At 43.6% G+C, this 21988-nt stretch overlaps 1 long non-coding RNA gene across 1 annotated transcript in view; it reads right to left on the reverse strand.

The window, feature by feature from the left end:
* The window catches only part of LOC131486524 (uncharacterized), a 32275-nt gene that overhangs the window by 9777 nt on the left and 510 nt on the right, over nucleotides 1–21988 (reverse strand). Inside the window, exon 2 of the long non-coding RNA XR_009249386.1 lies at nucleotides 21823–21928. This is a non-coding gene — a long non-coding RNA (uncharacterized LOC131486524). The remainder of the gene's footprint in view (nucleotides 1–21822; nucleotides 21929–21988) is intronic.

Consider the following 21988-nt stretch of genomic DNA (forward strand, 5'->3'; position numbering starts at 1 on the left):
GGGAGACAAAACAGGAGCAAAGAGCAAGGACAACAAACAAAAACAATAAAATCTGGATTTTGGATTGTCTACAGTTGAATATTAATCCAACTATAGACAAAATCACTTTGAACATCAGTGGTCTACATGCATGAATTAAAAGAGACTGTCAGAGTGGATCAAAACCAAGATGCAGTTATGTCTTCTATTAAGAAACCTACCTTGAATATAAAGACACATCTACATTAAAAGTAAAAGGATGGAGGAAGATGTATTACGCTAACACTAATCAAGGGAAAGCAGGACATGCTGATCTTTGACAGAGCAGATTTCAAAGTAAGGCAAATTACCAGGAACAAAGAACAGCATTACATGGGGTGTCTGGGTGGCTCAGTCGGTTAAGCCTTTGACTTCGGCTCACGTCATGATCTCACAGTTTGTGAGTTCGAGCCCCACATCGGGCTCTGTGCTGACAGCTCAGAGCCTGGAGCCTGCTTCAGAGTCTATGTCTCCCTCTCTCTCTGCCCCTCCCCAGTATGCTCTCTGTCTCTCCCTCTCTCTCTCAAAAAAAAAAATAAATAAAAAACAATAAAGAATCTTTCAATAAAAAAAATAAGGGCATTATATAATGATGAAGAAATCAATTCTCCAAGAACACATAACAATCCTCAACATAACAGAAGAGCATTGGAGAACTTGAGGTAAAAACTTGATAGAAGCACTAGAAAGAAGAGCTAAACCATGAGCACAGCTGGCGTGTCCAGCAGCCCTCTATCAGAAATGAACGGATTCAGCAGTAGGGTGATGGTGGAACTCAGCAATTGGATGTAGTGGACATCTGCAGACGACCTCATCCATCAACAGCAGAACACACATCTTCCTCAGGCTCACGTGGAACACACCCAAGGAGAGACAACATATTGGGCCACAAAACACCTTAATTGCTCTAAAACTATTTACGTCTGCTCTCAGACCACAGTATAGTTAAACTAGAAATCAGTAGCAGAACAATGGCTAGAAATTCCCCAAATACTTGGAGGTTAAATAATATACTTATGCCACAATTTTATATTATGCTAAAATAAACAAAATAGAGAGCCTAGAAATAGACCTGTACAGTTCCAGTTAACTGATCTTTGATGAAGGGGTGAAAAAATACAAAGGAGAAAAGAGAATCTTGTCAACAAATGGTGCTGAGCAACTAGACATTCCCATACCAAACAACAACAACAACAGCAAAAGAATTTATACACACACCTTTCACTCTTCATGAAAATGAACTCAAAATGGATCACAGACCTAAATGTAAAATGCAAATCATAAAACTTACAGAGAGTCACATAGGGAAAAAACAGAAGGCCTCAGAGTTAGTGATTGCTTTGTAGATAATGACACCAAAGTCACAATCCATGAGAGAAACAATTGATAAGCTGGACTGAATGAAAATTAACATTTTCAGCCCTAAAAAAGACATTATCAAGAGACTGAGAAGCCACAGACTGGGAGAAAACATTTGTAAAAGACATATCTGAGAAAATACACAATGAACTCTTAAAACTTACCAATAAGAAAATAATGAGTTGAGACCAGTTAAAAAATGAGTTGAGACCTTAGTAGACACTGTGACCTAGGAGATACACGGATGGAAAATGAGCACCTGAAAAGAAGCTCCACATCATGTGATCAAGGAAATGGAAATTATAAAAGAAGTACCACTACAACCACCACCGGAATGGCCAGAAGAGAGAAAGAACACTGACGACATGGAACGAGGTACGTCTTGTTCACTGCTGGGTAAAAAGCAAAATGGCAGTTGCTTTGAAGACAGTTGTGGTTTTTTACGAAATGAAACATGCTCTTGCCAAACGATCCAGCATTCTCCTTGTTATTTACCCAAAGAAACTGGATGCTGACTTCCACACAAAAATCTGCACATGCATGTTTATCGTAGCTTTAAATTCATACTTGCTGAAATGTAGAAGCCACCAAGATGTCCTTTGGCAGGTGAATGAATAAATAAATCCAGATGATAGAATTTTATCATGAAAAGCCATGAAAAGACATGGAGGAAACTTCAATGCACATTGCTAAGTGAAGGAAGACAATCTGAAAGGCAATAGACTGTGTGCTTTTGAACTATATGGTGCTCTGGAAAAGACAACACTATGGAGACAGTAAAAAGATCACTGGTTGCCAGTTGTTAGGGCAGAGGGAGGAATGGGCAGGCAGAATGGAGGATTTTTCAGGCAATGGAACTACTCTGAACAACACGATAATGGTGGATGCATGTCACTATACGTTTATCCAAACCCATAGAGCGTGCATCAAGAATGAACTTCCATGTGCACTATGGACGCTGGGTGACAATGATTTGTCAACGTAGGTTCATTGATTATAACAAATGTATCACTCTGGTGGGGGACGCTGCCAGTGGGGAGGCTATGCCTGTGTGGGGCTATGGGCACATGGGAAATCGTTGTCAACAGCTACCAATTGTGTTGTGTACCTAAAACCATTCTAGAAGATAAAGCCTATTTTTACAAAATACTTTGAGTTCCACTTGATGTCTAGCACTGTCAGAGATGCTGAGACACAGAGGTGAACCACATATATGGTAACAATTCTAAGAAGCTCAGGCTGTTTTTGTTTTGCTGGAAAAACAAATGCACTGTGATGGCATCTGTGATGGGTTAACAGAATGGCCTGGGGATGCCTGGGGCAGGGACTGCATCTTTCTCTAACATCAGCGGAGACATCGGAGACATTGTAGCATCAGGAGACTGGCCACTAGGAGTTAGGGCAGGTGGCAGGGGCGTCCCCAGACCTTTGGAGAGCTCAGTCTGATTGAAGCCAAGATTCGAAGCAGGAAGTGGAGAAAGAAGAGATGGCCTGACTTCCAGGGAAATCTAACTTCCCAGGGAAAAGTATATTCCTGAAAATTCCAGTCTCTTTGAATACTAAGCTCAAAATCTCTCCTGCTCACGTTCTTCTTCATATCCTCCTCCATGAAGCCTGATTCCATTTATTGTCTTTTCCTAAAAAGTTAGTAGTCTTTCAGAAACTAGGAAAATCAGTTTTCCACAAAATATTGACTTGTATTCTCAAGATCTTCCTGACCCAGAAGCAAAGCAGGAAACATTTCCATGTGTTTATCTGTGTTTCTCAAGGACGCTTGTAAGATACTCAGTGAGAGTGTGAGATAAAGCTACCCCTGATTCCTAAGCTATTATGCTGATATTCCTATATAATGTTTCCTTAGTGTAGGACAAACCTCTACAGGTGGCTATGTCCCCCACACCATTTAACAGAGTTTTTGCCTGGGGAGTGGACCTACTGATCCACAGCAGCTGCTGGGATTGAGGTTGGGAATCACACTATGGAAATCTGGAGGAGGAATTCCTCTTGGAGACAAACATGAAGAAAGAAAACATTCTCACGGCTAAAAGGTAACCCCTGGGTAGCCTTAACTTCTGTTGTGTATTTCTCATGGGCCATAAAGATTATGAAGCACACAAGTTAAAAACTACTGTGGCCCCTTCCCACCAGACACACATACCACATCCCGATTCCCTTGTTAAGCTGGATGTTCCACCCCGTGTGAGGACGGTACAGTCCTGACAAACATTCCCCTCTGTGCTGGTTCACCAGCCAACGCACAAGTGCCTCCCTAGAACCTTCCTCCTGAAAGTCTTCTCAAGAATGTGTTTCCTATAATAGACTTTCTTTTATATCACAGACTAAATATTTGTGTTTGAAAATATAAACCACTAAAAATAAAAATCATAATCTACCGCCCCCCAAAAAATCAACACTTGATGTATATTCTTACAAAATTTTACCTTTCCATTTATACTTTTCTTTTACAAAAATGGCATAGTCTATAGATAGAGTTTGTATCCTTTTTTTTCACCTAACCACAAGTGGTAAATATCCTCACATGCGATTTAAATATTCTTTTAGAATAGCATATTTAATGGCTGGATAGTATTCTATTATATGGCTGTATTGTAATTGTTAAGAAGGATGTCTTACGGTTCCATTAATTTTGTATTATATATTTGTAAGCCAGAACTTTTCAAAATATTTGAAAAGTGGCTGTCTCAGAGGGTTTGAATATTTGAATTTTGTCTATATTTCTCTCTTTGCATTCAATAAACATTTAGAAAGTTCCATCTAGGTATCAGGCACTCTGCTATGCCTAATGAGGACAAAAATTAATACATTTAATAAAGATTCTCATTAGAAGTTATGTAACTACTAAGAAATCTTAACCCTCTTTAATCTTTACTAGTGCAAGAAAAGTTCAGAGATGAACCTTGATGAATAACTATCCAAGTTGAATTTTAATGAGTGATTTGGAATTACTTAGATGAAGAGTGACATGGGAGGTGTTTCAGGCAGAGAAAGCATCTGTTCAAATCCCCCCAAATCAGAGACAGTGTTATTGTCAGGGAGCTAGTCCCGCATCCCTAAGATATAAGACAGGGCAGGGACAGGAAAGATATGACTGCAGAAATATGAAAGATCAAGTCATGCCCAGAGGCTGAGTCATTATCCTCAAGTGGATGGTGAGTCTTTGGAAAGTGTTAAGCAGACAAGTGACAGAATTAGGTTTTAGAAATAGCACTCTGGTGGGGCGCCTGGGTGGCTCAATCAGATGATCGTCCAACTCTTGATTTCAGCGCAGGTCAAGATCTCACAGTTTGTGAGTTTGAGCCCCGCATCAGGCTCTGCCCTGACCGCACAGAGCCTGCTTGGGACTTTTCTCTCTCCCTCTCTCTCTCTTCCCCTCCCCAGCTCATATATACTCTCTCTCTCTCAAAATAAATAAACATAAAAAAACTTATATTAGAAATAGCACTCTAGTATCAATACAGGCAATGGACCAGAAGGAAACAAAGCCTGAAAACATGAGGATGTATAGGAACACTGACTCATGTGTTCCTTTTTCTTAACTAGAAATATGACCTTTTATTTTTTTAATATAACTTCTTGTCAAGTTGGCTAACATACAGTGTATACAGTGTGCTCTTTGGTTTTGGGGGTAGATTCCCGTGATTTACGTATTCTGATTCAATCATTTGAAATAATTCTGCTTTTTGATATACCACTGGATACTGTCTTCCAAGTCCAATTGGTGCTGACCAATTCACTCCACTCACTCTGGATATGATCTCTTCATCAGTTAGAAACCACTCAGGTGCGCTAACGCCTGCCCACATCTTTGCCTTCACTCAGTGCTGTCCTGATGTTAAGGGTCACTGATCTACCAGTAATCCTACCAAAAAGTAAGAATGCACAGTATATAAAAATATTAACAGAATCTACTCAGGAATAATAAATTTACTTTCTCCCAATTTCTCCTCCCATGGTACTTTAATGGAACCAGAAAACTTCTCTGGAAGGTCAGGTCTGCCTGAAGTTTCAAGTAGAAATTGAGTAAACCCCAAATATTGTGAGACATTTAGGTCTCTGACCACCTGTCTGTTTTCTCACCATTACAATAAGGAAATAAATCTCACAAGTTATTAACTATAGGTCTTTTCCATCAGAAGGAACTTAAGTGGAGCCTTAGAAGATGATCATCCAAGTTTTTACTACAAAAGGTGGTACAAACTTCTCTGTTCTCCACCTTCTTTGACCTTCCGCCTTGCTAAATGGGGCTCCACTGACTGCTGTAGATGGAAGATAAATATTACTTGTCATAAATTAAGCTTATTTGATAATACTTGAACTTCAGCCACAGCTTTATTACTTTCCTCTGAAAATGTTTTTTCTAAATTCTCACTGCCACACTGGTGAAACTTTGTATATTGTTAAGCAAATCTGAGGCTGGATCGCAAAGGAATTTGTTAGTCTGGAGGAGGCCATTACACATACCAAAATCTCTCTTTGCCTCTCTAATATCTGGTCACTTGAAATACATTTTTCCTTTTTGAACTTAATGAAATTCCATCTTTTCTGCATGCAGTCAATAACAATTGCTTAACTTATTATAGAAATGCACTGCTGAGTTGTCAGTTACATATTGCATTAGGTTTTATTGAGAGACCTTTTAAAACCATACATTGGTCTTGTTATTCTTTGGGAAAATAAGATCCAAATCCTTATTGTGACTCAAAACCTTACATTACCTCCTCTACCTTCTTTTTACTCCTTCAGCCTCACTCTGTAACATTGCCCTAGGTTTGCAGACTTTCCTACCAGACACAGCTATGCAGGTCTTCAATGGCCCTCAATCCCTGATGCACAGCATTGTCTCTTTCACCCTGGATTTATTGCAGGGTACCAGGGATGCAGTAGCTCGGGGAATTGCCCATCTATCAGAGAGTCATTATGGGCCTGGCATTTTCCGAACTGAGCAACAAAGTTCGAGTGACCCAGCTACCTTTTCCTAGAATCTATTCTTAGCAAAGAACAAAGTTGATAGTGACAGGAGATTTCATATTGTATTATGGCAATGTGGTATAGATTTCCTTTGACTTGGTCCAGTAGCCAGGGAGACAGATTTCAATTGCTTGATTTTTTATGCATAAAAGAACTGCTTGGTACCATTGTTCCTCTGAAAGAGATGGTGTAACCCGAAGGATCTGGGCACTCATGGTCCAGTCAGCATTTATGGTTTAGCAGTAAGACCACTGGGTTAGGGCAGAGGAGACCTGAGTTCTTGTCCTGACTTTGTCACCATCCATACACACACTTGGTGCGTTGAAGACCATAAAAATACTTAGGAATAAATGAATGTGTTCTGTGTTTGGCTAAGTCTCTTTCATCTTTCTGGGCCTTTTTTCTCTCCACAAAAATAATGAAAATGTTGGATTATTTCATTTCTAAGACCCCTGTAACTCTAAAGCAAGCGTGACCTAAGCTAAGAATGTTTTCCAGAGCTCATTACTACCCTTCACACTAAACCCCTTTGAGCAAGATGAAATTGATAGTTAAACTAATACTTTTAAAGGTATTTTAAAAAAACTTTACTTCCTGTTACATGGGCATTATAAGAATGGTCTAAGCCACTGGACAACAGCTTCAAGTTTCCCTGTGGCTAATGCAGAACTCTCTCAGAAACTTTCTATTACATTTCTATTTTGTAGTCCTCTAGCTTAGGTTTTTCTTATTCATTCGCTTCACAACTAAATGTCGGCGTGATAATCCACGCTCTGATTCAAGATGGAAAAGATTTCAGGGTGTCTCTGACTGGCTCACAGGGATGGGTGTTGGTGAGGTCGCTCCTACCAGTGACAGACCACAGGTGCCAGAGAAGCTGCAGTAGTGCCCTCAGGCCACCAGGGGGAGCCCCCCAGGGCAGCTCTGAGCACATCACAAATGTTTCCCAGTCCCATCCTGCTTTCTGCATCACCCTTGGCTTCGCGGGGCGGCTTCTCCCTCACTTCCTCAGATGCAGTGCTCTAAGCTGCTCACAGCTCTGCGTTACCCCACTGGTTGTGGTCCCTCACTTCCATGCCTCCTGGTTTGACCCAGGATCCTGTTGTTTGTCCAAAGGACCCAGAACTCCAGGAACGTGAAGGGCTTGGCATGAACCATCTCAGCTTGCTCTCCATCTGATCTAAGTGATTATCACTCTTGACCTTTGCTCCAGGTCCTTCTCCTTGGACTTGTTTTTCACACTTGGCAGCTTTCCTGCTGCTGAGGAAATGAGCCACTGAGATGTCCCTCACTGTCCAATCTTCACCATCAGGCACTTTGATAATATATGGGACAAACACACTTATTTAAAGAATGATACCGTTACGTAAATATCTCAAATTAGACATTGGACAAATCAGTATACTCAACCAGTAATATTAGATCAAGCTGCGTCATTCTAAAATATGGATTTAAGATAGAAATTCTGTGCCATGTTTCAATGTATCAAAATTCACTTTCTTAGCTTTTGTGCCAGAAGTTCACATATTCACAGATTTTTCAGGAAGACAGTTTAACTTTCAGAAGTGGTTGGGCTCAGGATGTGCTTTGTTATATGACATTTACAGGTGATATTTACATAACCCTTGTATATCAGCTCTCTTAAATTTGGTTTGTTTTCTACAGAGTCTTTAAGGCTCTGTGTCTTGTGAACACTTCACCCAGATAGACTCTGTTTAGAATCCAGTGTAACTGAAAAAGTCCAGCAGTCAGATAACCCAGACAGTCTCAACTTCATTCTGTTTTAAGCTCTTAAACATATTTAAGTCTGCTGCTTCTCTCCCTGAAGCAGCAAAAATAAGCAAGGGTGACCTTTACTATCCCACGTAAGCAGAACCAATTCCTTTGAGCCTCCCTTGGAGGATTTATAGACATCCCCCCATTAATCCTAGGATCCTCATTTCCTAGATTTACCTGCTCCCATCTGCCTTGGTTTTCCTTCTCACATATATGAACTTAATACCTAAGGGGAGACTCTAGGTTAATTTTTGTTTCTCTGAAAGGATGTGACATGTACCATAAACAAGTCAGAGCTGTACTGAAAACCAACATAGATATTAGGAAAGATCAGGAGCTCGTTCTCTGCATATTGGTGAGAGGGCCAATAGCTTTTGCCCTGCGCTACAGTAAGTAAGTATGTATGACAGGACAAAGTAAGTATGACAGGAGAGAAAGGGGAGAATCTTTAATTCTATTTTGTTCATGACCAAGCACCTACAACTTTGAAAGAGTACTTCAACCTTTTTTCATTCCTGTTCTCATGTCCTAAGATAAAGTTATAATATAGGAGCTATCAATCACTGGGCAAGTGTTATAAATCAGGAACTACATGTACTAGACATTTTTACTCTGATAGTTTAAGAAACATGCCTGTCAGACAGCTAAGCGGTAGACCTGAAGTTTCTGATGGATCTGTGGGAGTCCAAAACCCAAGATCTGGGTTTCATGGCTTTTCCATATTTCTTTACCCCAATCCATGTGATGGGAAAGGCAGGTGTATGTGATCAGATATATTAAAGGAAGAAAATATTCCTAGTATTGGGTGAATGACACAAGGACATTTCATTAGTTTTAAGGGGGTGTGGAGGGAGGAGGAGACCAAAGAGATTAGTTCAGCAGAGTGTATCCTTCCTCCCACCCCCGTGCCCCAACTTTCCCAACTGCTCTCTGGGGCTTGGTTTTGGAGATTGGCTTTAGTTCTGAACACCTGTTAAAGGACTTGTAGGGGCGCCTGGGTGGCGCAGTCGGTTAAGCGTCCGACTTCAGCCAGGTCACGATCTCGCGGTCCGTGAGTTCGAGCCCCGCGTCAGGCTCTGGGCTGATGGCTCGGAGCCTGGAGCCTGTTTCCGATTCTGTGTCTCCCTCTCTCTCTGCCCCTCCCCCGTTCATGCTCTGTCTCTCTCTGTCCCAAAAAATGAATAAAAAACGTTGAAAAAAAAATTTAAAAAAAAAAAAAAAAAAAAAAAAAAAAGGACTTGTATATTTTAGTATTTCCGAATACCGACCTATGGCAAAAGTTTTAACGATCCAGGTTAGATAAGAAAAATAATGAATTTTACATAAAAGTATCAAGTTGATGTAATATCCTATATTCTAAAAGATGTCTATCCTGCTATTCTCAGAATCATTGAATAAAAATGTTCAAAAGTAAAAATAGTTTCTAGCTTTTATTTGTTTTTTAAGGCTACATGGAAACTCTCTCTGAAATCCTAAAATTTGCAACCATAATTCTGACCAAAGGAAGGTTGCGCATGAATCGTTCAGGAAGATTAATCTAACAGGCACGTGCAGAAATGGAAAAACAGAAATACAGGCCTTGAAGAGATAAAGAAACAAATGCCTGATCCAACATGGCGGCGGGAGGACTAGAAAGAAGGGATGGGATGCAAGGTGTGTTTCAGAGTTACACAAGTGGGTCTCTGTGCCACGGGAAAGAAATGAAAGGAAAGAATCATTGAAGACACGTAGTCATGGTATGATCAGCTAAGCCTACATAGCCAAAAGCCTGCAGATTAAAATTCAGGGAGACTCCCAATCACCACGAGGAAAGCAGACCTGAGTGAAACCCCAGAGAGAGCCAGTGGGGTTGGAGAAGACAAGGGCTCGACAAACAGTGCCATGCTCACAGCTGCTGCATAATCATTGCTGTCTGCTCTCAGTTATACAATTTTCATCAGACTTAACATGCTCCAAATGTAACAGTGGGGACTCACGTTAAAATGCAAAAGCAGGGGCACCTGGGTGGCTCAGTCGGTTAAGCGTCTGACTTTGGCTCAGGTCATGATCTCACGGTCCGTGGGTTTGAGCCCTGCGTCGGGGCTCAGTTCAGAGCCTGGAACCTGCTTCAGATTCTGTGTCTCCCTCTCTCCCCATTCATGCTCTGTCTCTCTCTGTCTCAAAAATAAACATTAAAAAAATTTTTTTTAATAAAATGCGAAAGCAAAGGTTCAGAGAAACTGACTTCATATGACTAAAAGTGGTGTGTGAAGTTCTGAACACAGGCCAGAGATCACCAAGGGCACAGGACGGAAGAGCACCAGGGGCACAGTCCAGAGACTACCAGGGGCACAGGACAGAGAACAACAGGGGCACAGGGCAGAGAACATGAGGGCCACAAGACAGAGGTTACCAGAAGCACAGGCCAGAGGACACGAGGAGCACGGAGCAGAGAGTAGCAGGGGCACGGGCCAAAGAGCACCAGAAGCACAGGACAGAGAGCACCAGGGACACGGGTCAGAGAGCACCAGGGGCAGGGGCCTGAGAACACCAGGGGCACAGGGCAGAGAATACAGGAACACAGGCAAGAGAGCACCAGGGGCACGGCCGGAGAGCACCAGGGGCAAAGGCCAAAGATCACCAGGGGCACAGGGCAGAGAACACGAGGGGCACTGGGCAGAGAACATGATGGGCATGGGCCAGATAACTTTAGGGGCACAGGCCAGCAAGCACAGGGCCACAGGGCAGAAAGCACGATGGGTACAAACCAGGGAGCACCAGGGGCACAGGACAGAAAGCACGAGGGGCACAGGGCAGAGAGCACCAGGGAACAGGCCAGACAGCACCAGGGGCATAAGCCAGAGAGCAGGAGGGGCACACACCAGAGAACACAAGGGGCATGGGCCAGAGAACATGAGAGGCACAGGGCAGAGAGCACCAATGTCAAGGACCAGAGAACACCAGGGGCAGGGGCTTGAGAACACGAGGACATGGGCCAGAGAGCACTCTGGGCCATGACCAGAGAGCACAAGGGGCACAGGCCACAGAGCACCAGGGGCACAGGCCAGAGAGCATGAGGGGCATGGGCAAGAGAGCACCAGGGGCACAGGCCAGAAAACACCAAGGGCAAGGGCCAGAGAGCACCAGGGACACAGGGCAGAAAACACCAGGGGCACAGGCCAGAGAGAGCCAGGGACACAGGCCAGAGAGCACCAGGGACACGGGCCAGAGACCACCAGGGACACAGGCCAGAGAACACAATGGGCACAGACCAGAGAGCACCAGGGACACGGGCCAGAAAACACCAAGGGCACAGGCCAGAGAGCACCAGGGGCATGGGTCAAAGAGCACCAGGGGCACAGACCAGAGAGCAGTAGGGGCACGGGTCAGAGAGCACCAGGGGCACAGCGTCTGCATCAGAAGCCCCCCTTCGAGTCTCAGCCAGATAGCTGGTCGGAGAAACTGAAGAGGCCGAAGCAGTCCAGTCTGGTGGCCCCAGGGGTAGACTGCTCTGAAGTTGATTAGTGACAGCAAAATGGCAATGGTGCCTTGGGCCCCTGCCGTGTGCCAGGCATTGTTCTTGGGCCTGAAACCAGAGAGTCAGTTAGGTGTCCTGCCCCAGAGGAGCCAGTGGTCAGGCAAGGGAGATGGTATAGTTGAGTCACAGAAACTCAAGAGATGCCTGAACCTCACCACCCCCATTTAGCTGGGAGGGGAGAGGCGTGTAGATGGTTCTGCTTCGTACATAGGAGATTCCCAGACTTCTATCACACACAGGCATCTAAGGAAATACATTGAGAAAGAAAGTTGAGCTTTGAGAACATCAGGCATGTTTTAATTGTTACTAAAGCATGCAAACCCTGGACAGAGTCTCCTTTGCGTTCATATATATTCCCATCAAAAGTATGGGTTTTTGAAACTAAGACTGCTCGAAAAATAAAGTCTGTTTTCAAGTAGCAGTTTTCTTTTCTCACTACTCAGAACAGCAGGAGGACTGCTAACAACAGCCATCATGAGGCTCCTGCTGGCTCAGTCGGTTGAGTGTCTGGCTCTGGATTTCGACTCAGGTCATGGTCTCCAGGTAGTGAGACGGAGCTCCCATCAAGCCCCGAGTCAGGCTCCACGCTGGGCAGAGGGCCTGCTTGGGACTCCTCTCCTGCTGTCAGTCATGCTCTCGCGCTCTCTCTCTCTCTCAAATAAAAGAGAACAGCCATCATTTAAATTTTACATACTGTATTTGGCTTTAAACATAGTCAGGGCTTGTGAGACCCTGACTTAGATACTGCGCTTTACCTGCTGTTGCTCTGGTTCAGCAATCCACAGTGACTCCCTACTTCCCATCCCCTTCCATCAAGTTTTCTTAAGTGTGACCAGGGGCTAGTAGCCTAGACTTACCCTCCCTAGGACTCGCACAAGACCTTCTGAGGCCCTAGCAGGGGCGTTCCTGTCCCCACACAAACATCCACAGCGAGGGCTTGTGCCAAGCCGGGCATCCTTGCCCTCCTGCGTGTGTAGAGCTGCAGTGTCAGGGAGATGAAGCCCAAGTCTTTCCGGTTGCACTGCCCAGGGTCCAAGTAAGCTGGCCTCAGCTGGATTAGGATGATGGACTCAGCATTCCTTGAAGACTGGGAGTGCAGGTGCAAAGGAGAAACCAGAGCATTTCTCTCCCTCTGTCCGTAGCAAGGTTTCCTTCTCCAGCCGGAACGGCAGCCCCTTTGTGGCTCCAGCCCCTCCTCCGTGGACCCTGTGGCTCCGTCTTGCACTGGGTGACCCTGAATCTAACACAGACTCCTCCGTCTTGCCTCCAGCCCAAGAATGATAGGGCCTCGAAGTGCTGCCTCACTTGCCCTCTGGCCTTCACAGGGTTCCTCCCACCAGGGGCAAATTGTGAGCATTGCTGTCCCTGTTTCCAAAACTCAGAATGTGCTGTGAACTTGGTTGGGTGCTTACTGACCCAATGCTCACAGGAGGGAAGGTTTTTACTGTGTGTCTTCAGGCATCGTCTTCTTAATTAGCCTTCACAATAATCCAAAGGGATACGTTTTATACTTTTATGCCTCATCTCTCTAAACCTCCAACTCACACAGTTAGTGACAGAGGCCAGACTGGAACTTGGGTCAAATTACTTCTCACCTACTTGTTCATTCATCTGTTCAACTAGCTCATAAACCCTGCCGAGTCTGGGTCTGTGAGTGTCCTTCTCAAGTCTCCTCCATGCTGTCACGCACAACTGGGAACACTGGGGGTAGAGGCTTAGCACGCTGATTAACTGAGTAATTGTGCAGGAGGTATTGGCCATGGGAAACCTGTCTTCTGAGGCTGCGTGCTCCCATCCATGCTCTCTCATCCCATCCTACACAGGCAGACTTAGGGAGGAGCGAGCCGGCCAGAGTGAGGAGAACCACTAGGGTAGAAATGCTTTATCCTGCAAAGGGTGGCCGCCAGGGTTCATGTCAAGTGACAAGGCCTCAAGGTTCTAGAAACAAAACGAAAGACTTATTTCAGGAAGGCAGAGCAGAGACGACCAGACGGCAGAGATGTGCCCTGGACAATCTCTTTCTGATGTGCACAGTGGAGTATGCTCAACAGGGCTGACTACAAATACACAGAGCTGGATAGGAATGGGACAGGAATGCAGGCAGGTCCCAGCCAGCTGGCTTCGCTGTAGTCACAGATGCCTGATGGAGTCCACAGACCTGGTGAGGAGAGGGCAGCTCTGGCAGACAGACCTCCATGGGAGGCCACTCAAACTCACACTGGAGAATTTAATTGCTTCCGGTAGGTGAGCCCTTTGGTATGAAATTCTGTATGATCTTTATCAGCTCTGAGGAGGATGACACCATGCCCGGCTCAGTGACACAGCATGACAGGGACAGTTGCATATGGCAGCTGGTTTGTAGCCCGGCCTCAGGGCAAGGCTGACAACATCCACGCTACTCGATGCTGTGTGATCTATTAGATTTCCTCTCCTTTTCAAGAAAGATGTGGCAATTTCCCTGGGAATCTCACATTTCTAGCGTCCATTTACTTTGAACAAAATAGGTTTTCTCAGGGAGATTCCTGGGGATGCTTGGAACTACCTTCTAACTCCTCTCTTTCCAGGAAATATTGTCCAGTATTTCCTCTGTTTGGCCATGCCTCCCCTTCCTGTTCCTTCCCATCAACATAACACATGTGTCCTTTCCCTGTTTAAGAGGAAAGAAAGACTTAGAGGAACCGACCTCACAGGGACAAGTAAAGAAAGAGTGTGAAGGTGGAGGTCAATAGAACAAAATCCAGCAGTAAAGTTATTATTTTTCTCAAGCCTTATTAAGGCATAATTGGTATAAGACACTGTGTAAGTGTAAGTTGTACAGTGTGATGACTGGATGCCTGTATGTGTTGCAAAATGTTTGCCAGGGCAGGATTTGCTAACACACCCTTTACCGCGTGGAATTACCGTCTTGTTATTGTTTGTTATTGGGTTGAGAACATTGAGGCGCTACTCTTGTAGCAACTTCCAAGTATGCAATATGGTTTTGTTAACTATAGTCACCAGGCTTACAACTCCAACCCCAGGAATATGTTCATCTAATAACCACAAGTTTGTACTATTGAACCAACACCTCCCCATTTCCCCAGGCTGCCCTCCTTGGAAACCACAATTCTACTTGCTGTTTCTAAGTATTTGGATTTTTTCAATTCCATAAAAAAGTGAGATCACACAGCATTTGTCTTTCTCTGACTTACTTCACTTAGAATAATGCACTGTAGGTCCAAGCAAATTGCTACAAAGGCCAGAGTCCCTTCTTTCTCTTTCCTTCTTTCCTCTGTGTATTCATCTACCACATCTTCTTTCTGTATTTATTCTTCAGTGGACACAAGGTTGTTTCTGCATCTTGACTATTGTGAAGAAAGCGGCAGTGAATGTGGGGGTGCAGACAACTGTTTGAGAGATAGCAATTTTCTTTCCTTCAGACATATTCACAGAAATGGAATTGCTGGGTCATATGGTAGTTCTATTTTTAATTTTTTGAAGAAACCCCATGCCTTTTCTGTAATGGCTGTAACACTGTACATTCCCACCAACAGTGCACAGGTTTTCTTTTGTCTTCATATGTACCAGTTCTTCTTACCTCTTGTCATTTCAATAACATTCATTGTAACAAATGTGAGGTGGTTTTGATTTGAATTTTCCTGATGATTACTGATGTCGAGCACTCTTTCATGTACCTGTTGACCATCTATCTGTATGTCTTACTTTGGGAAAAAAAAAGTCTATTCAAGTCTTTTGTCAAGTCCCCTACTATTAATGTACTGCTGTTAACTTCTCTTTGGGTTCTATTAATATTTGCCTTATATATATTTAGGTTTTCTGATGTTGAGTGCAAAAATATTTACAATCTTGGCTGAGAAAAGAGAGATAAGTAGGGTGTTGGTTAGAGGAGGATACATGGATGAGTATATGGGATAAACCTATGGCCGGATAACACTGGAGCACAGGTAGATTTATAAGACTCGTATTTAAGAAGGGCAGCCTTTCTTTAAGAAAGGGAGTTGGAGGGTATTATGCTAAGTGAAATTAGTCAGTCAGAAAAAGACGAATATCATAGGACTTCATTCATATGAGGACTTTAAGAGACAAACAGATGAACATAAAGGAAGGGAAACAAAAAAAATATAAAAACAGGGAGGGGGGAAAAGCATAAGAGACTCATAAATATGGAGAACAAACGGGGTTACTGGAGGTGGTGTGGGAGGGGGGATGTGCTAAATGGTTAAGAGGCATTAAGGAATTCCTGAAATCATTGTTGTACTATATGCTAACTAATTTGGATGTGAATTAAAAAAATAAAACTAAAAAGAAGAAAGAAAAAAAGAAAAGAGAAAGAAAAAAGAAAAGAAAGAAAAGAGAAAAGAAAAAAGAAAAGGAAGGAAGGAAAGAAGGAAGAAAAGAAAGAGGGTGTAAAAGAGTAAGAATCAGTGTATTGTAGAGGAGTTTGGTAGAGTGGAGAAGGGTAATGGGAAAACTTCTGACTAGGTTCTTCTAAATGCTTTTCACTAACTTTATGTCTTATTAGTTTCTCATTAGGTTAAATACGGATTACTAAAGTAGCATTTATGCAGCTCAACAGTCTGTTTTCTCTCAGATCCATTTCCTCCCCCTTCCTTCCTATGCCCTGCATAGTAGAGAGATACACTTCCTAGGATCTCTTCCTTCTGGCCTCATAGTAACTTTGAGTAACTTGTGTCACTGGCAGAGAAGAGAGAGCCAGGGGAAGGGATAAATTAGGGTATTTCTTCCCTTCCCTTTTTCTCTCTGCTTCTTACGGTGTCTGGCAGCAGTTACATCTCACCATGGCTCAAGATCCTAAAAAGCTGTGTTCTCAGCTTTCAACCAGCAACTCCCATCTTCTTCTGGCACCTTCCAAATACTCCAGCTTCTGGAGTCTGCCATCATTTCTTCTGTTTCTGCTGTTCCTAATGTCTAGATTGCCTCAGCACCTCCTATTGGCTTTTCATCATTTCTACTTCTGTTTAATCAAGTTCTTACATTAAAGCTGTTCTATTGGAAAGAGCTAAAGTGATTTCTCTTTTTCCAGTTGGATGCTAACTGATAAAGCATCCATCCCATCTAAATCATTTCTAAGACCACATGTAAGGTGATTCTAGTGCCAAAATAGATTAACCTTAATTAGATGTCTTCTTTCCGAGTCACATATTCAACTATAGCCAAACCTTTCCAAAATAAAGACCATCAACTATTCTTATTTTCCCTTTTTCAGACTCACTATTGATGATAAATGTAACATGATGTTGCACGCTGGGTTTTAAAATTATTTTTTAATTATTGAATACAATTAACCATGAAAGTGAATTCAAAGTGAATTCGAGCTAATAGAAGAAAGCTGATAAATGAGGGGAGCACTTTTAAGAGGAAAATGTGTCTGAGATTCCATGAGTATATTGAAGATATGGAATGCTGCATAAATAGAGGAATTCACTTCCTCATCCAGATGGTCGTCTCCTATCCTGAGAAATGCTATGCACACATGTGCATGGAGGATTTTCAGTGTCCACCCACTTCTAGAGTTGGAAAATAATCGTCAGACTAAAATATTCACATGAATTTTGAATTTTATGTTATGAAGTTTCATTGTAACACTGAGATTCAGTCTGGTTCACCCAGCTGTGAGGAATTAGGAAGCAGGAGCAAGGTCACCGAAAGAGATGATGGAAGGGACTAGAGCAGCTACTATACCCACAGCCTGGCATTCACCTCCCCTGCTCCTGGGAGCCAGGGCTGCCCACCTGGGTTATGAACAAGTGAAAACCCACAGTCTTGTACCTCAGCTGGTTCCTCAGAGCTGGTCAGGAAACCTGCTGTGACTTCTAGGTACAGCCCACTCTCAAATCCTTCACCCTATTCCCAACCTTCAAAATCCATCTCCAGTCTTCTATGTATCAGCTTCCTCCTCATTCTCTGCAGATTTCCCCTCCTGCTTTCTAGGGTCAAACTGAGGTCCCCATGGAGTCAACACCTTGATTTCTTTCCCCAGCTGAAAATTTGTCTGTGTCTCCCATTCTCTTCAGCTGTAAAAATGGAGTAATAATTATACACATTTAATAATACTTTGGAAGGAAGATCAGATAACCGCAAGAACACTGAGGCAGGCGTGGCATATAGTGATCAGTAGTTACCATTGTTGCTCCTATTATGGCTGTTGTCCAGACCTGACCCAGCACCTGTCCTCGGTCCACACCAGACAGCCTCTTAGGGGCCTCGCGTCAATGTAGCTCATCCCTCCCCTGTATTTGTTGCCATTTCCTTTCAAACAGTTCTTTTCTCTCAGCATCTAAGATCAATTCTGTCACATCTGAAAGAGAAAAAACTACTCAAAACTTTTTCCTCTGCTTTGTTTTCTGTTCTGAAGTCACTCTCTGTGTTTTTCCTTTGCTTTACATCAAGCTCCCAGAAAGCTACTCAGAACCTTCCATGTCCACCTCCTTCCTTTTTTTTTAATATGAAATTTATTGTCAAATTGGTTTCTATACAACACCCAGTGCTCCTCCCAACAGGTGCCCTCCTCAGTACCCATCACCCACCTCCCACCCCCATCAACCCTCAGTTTATTCTCAGTTTTTAAGAATCTCTTATGGTTTGCCTCCCTCCCTCTCTAACTTCATTTTTCCCCCTTCCCCTCCCCATGACCTTCTGTTAAGTTTCTCAGGATCCACATATGAGTGAGAACATATGGTATCTTTCTCTGCCTGACTTACTTCCCTTAGCATAATACCCTGCAGTTCCATCCACGTTGCTACAAAAGGCCATATTTCATTCTTTCTCATCGCCACATAGTATTCCATTGTGTATATAAACCACAATTTCTTTATCCATTCATCAGTTGATGGACATTTAGGCTCTTTTCATAGTTTGGCTATTGTTGAAAGTGCTGCTATAAACATTGCGGTCCCAGTGCCCCTATGCATCAGCACTCCTGTATCCCTTGGGTAAATTCCTAGCAGTGCTATTGCTGGGTCATAGGGTAGGTCTATTTTTAATTTTTTGAGGAAACTCCACACTGTTTCCACCTCCTTCCTTAACATGAAGCCACCATGTTCTGGCCTCTACCCTGCAGAAACTGCTTCTCAGAAGCTGCTTTAATGTGCCAGATACTAAATCTAATGGATGCTTTTTGGTTCTCATGGTATCTGAACCCTTGGGAACACTGACACTCTCAAGAATTTCTTCCTTTTAGACACTCCCCTCCTCCCTCCTTCCCGACACCCTCCTCCCCCCTCCTGGGTTGACTTTATGACCTTATAACCACGAGTGCGCCTGCTTAGCATGGCATTTGACACATGTTTAGGGCTCAGTAAACATTTGTGCAACTATCACAACGCCGTTGATAATGACAGTATGCTGAGCAAAGATGAGTTTTCCTTGGGGATTAAGTGTCTTTTAATGTCTAAAGACTATTACGTCTGAGTTACAGACATGCTCAAGATAGAAAGCTGCCTGCCTATATCAGTGTAGAAATTAGGCCATTCCCTGAACTATCTTTTCTTAATAGCATAAAAAGCCGATTAGCCAGTCCCCAATTAACCATATTTAAAATTATGCAGGTTTTATTTGCTATCTTTAGCAGAAAGAGGCACACGATAACAGAACTGACTGTGGATTCTGCTTATCATCTTGTTTGATTTTTAACAGGTCATGAAGGTTCTCATTATAAAGAGTCTCCTGGCTGCTCGCAGGTATGGGCACTGGGGTATAGGCAGGTGAAGCCTCGGCGTGCCCTGTGAGAATGTGGGTACCCTCACGGGGAAACAAACGGCCATTTCAGGTTTCCCAGCTGGCATGGACGGTGGTAAGATGCACCTGTTAGGCTATCTCAGGTCTCTGACTAGTATTCAGAGGATCTGCAACTGAGGCACAGTAAGAATTTCATTGAAAACGCTCTGCGCTGCTTTCTTCATCACAGTCTGCGTATCTGTCAGCATAGCAGAATCAAATGTGGTGACAAAGGCTCGTTACCATAGCCTGACAAACCACAGGACCCGCCTTCCCTGGCCCACTCTGTTCATGGAACTACGACCACCCACATCTGTTTCACTTGTTTCTTAGTTATTTATTAGTTAATTTGCTCACCTGGTCATGTTTGCACACACACTATGAATAGACTATAGGCTATAGACTTGGTCCTGGTGAATCCCAATTCCAGAATCCCCAGTGGTGTCTACATGGCAGCAAAACCATTCCAAGACTACTTTATGTCTGACCTTTCTATCCCAAATGACATTGCTCTAACCTAGGTCCTTATTGCCTGTTGCCTAGACTACTCTCATCATGTTCTGACTAACGTCACAGACTGGGTTCCCTGGAAAACACACCAAGTGGAGTTTAGCATGCAGGATATTTGGATGAATACCTGTGGAAGGAAGGAGAAGGACGAAAGAGGGGAAAGAGAAAGAAGTCTGGCTGCAGTCAGGTGCCAGGACGGCCTGAGGTCCCCCCCCCACCACACACACACACCCCATGGGATGAATGACCCACAGAGCAGTCCCAGATGGGACAGGACATCTAGGCCTTTACGGTTGGGTACAGAGCAGCCTTCGGGTGTGAGTCCTCTGCAAGGGGCCCAGCCGGAACCAAGGTAGCTGTCTGCATGAGCCAATCCGTGGCCAAGTGTGGTAAGTGTCGGCTGTCCATGAACACCGGAAGAGCACTTCCCACCGTTCACTGCAGCAAGCTTCCCTACCTTCACCGACTCCCCATCAGAATCCACACACATATGTGCCCATAATCATCTGTCAGCCTGGGCCTGATCACATAGTATTGCTGTTCAAAAACCTTCCCACGCTTTCATCGGGCTAACAAATTCAGTAAAACTAAATTTAGCTAATTCTCCATCATTTATCCCCTACAAACCTCCTTTTTAAGTTTTGTCCACAATACTACTTATCAACCTTCAATTTAGTCAAACCACAATCCCTAGGCCAGTTCAGGCTCCTATTGTGCCAGATGAACAGTGTCTATGTGACACTGGGTGGACAATCTGGAGAGGCATTTTAACGAAAGATCTGTGTTCACACACATCCACTATTCTTACCTTTGCCTCTGGTGTTTCCTCCCTGAATGTCCTTTCCCCCAGTTTCTAACTGTAAAAATTCTATTGCACTTTAAGACCCAGCTGATTATGTTATTTCTTCCACATAATTTCTCATGCAGAGAATGTCAAGTGACTTTTGCGAATCAGGACGTTTAATATTAAATTTTACATGATTCAGTCTGTGGCAATGTATCTCACCCCCACCCTCAAAACTGAAGACAGACTTGCATAGGTGATGCTTCTGAGACATCACAGGTGGGGACCTGGTTCACAGTCTCGAACATCTCAGAGACAGACAACAGAATGGTTGCAGGAGGGAACTCTTGAATAAGACCAAGGGCTTAAAAACCACAAGTCTGGAGTGGAACTGGCCCATAAAAATTTAAATCCCTGACAAACTGCACACCTTGGGCAAGACACACTATTTCCCCAATACAAGGGATGGAGACCTCCAGCCATTTAAATTTTATTTAAAAAAAATTTTTTTTTTAACGTTTATTTATTTTTGAGACAGAGAGAGACAGAGCATGAATGGGGGAGGGGCAGAGAGAGAGGAAAACAGAATTGGAAGCAGGCTCCAGGCTCTGAGCCATCAGCCCAGAGCCCGACTCGGGGCTCGAACTCACGGACCGTGAAATCGTGACCTGAGCTGAAGTTGGCCGCTTAACCGACTGAGCCACCCAGGCGCCCCTAAATTTTAAATATTAAGCCAAAGAGTCTATGAATTTAAGATCTGTGACCTGCTTACACCATTTATAATTGGATTTAATGTATAATATGAATGGGATGGATCAGATGGTTTCCAGGGGCCCTTCATGAACTACAATCGGGGGACATAGGTAAAACTTTCTGTTTGCATGGTCACTTTGAGGGTGTTCATGTTGGTGAGCTGTTTGAGAACACAGGCTTTGCCTTGATCATTCTTCTGTCACTGAAAGAACAATGTCTCACACATAGCAGATATTCAGGGAATCTTTAGTAGATGTTATTGAAGCAATCCCTCATCACAAGTCAGTTCACCATGAGGAAAACAGCCAGATTTACCCTTTCAGGTGATTGATTTGATTAGAGAAATAAAATATTTCCAGTGAATAAGCCTTAAAGATACCTTGGTATGTGGCCTTCTCCTTTCCTCATCCTCTTGAGAGCCATCAGCTGAAAGGGCCAAACATCACAGCACAGAATGATACACTCAAATGTGGGAAAATCTGAGTCTAGGGGGAGGAGGAGCTTTCATTACTTTTCTGGGGGGACGGGGAGGAGGAAGGGTCCTA

This window comes from Neofelis nebulosa, chromosome 10 (assembly GCF_028018385.1).
Source record: "Neofelis nebulosa isolate mNeoNeb1 chromosome 10, mNeoNeb1.pri, whole genome shotgun sequence".
Lineage (NCBI taxonomy): Eukaryota > Metazoa > Chordata > Mammalia > Carnivora > Felidae > Neofelis > Neofelis nebulosa.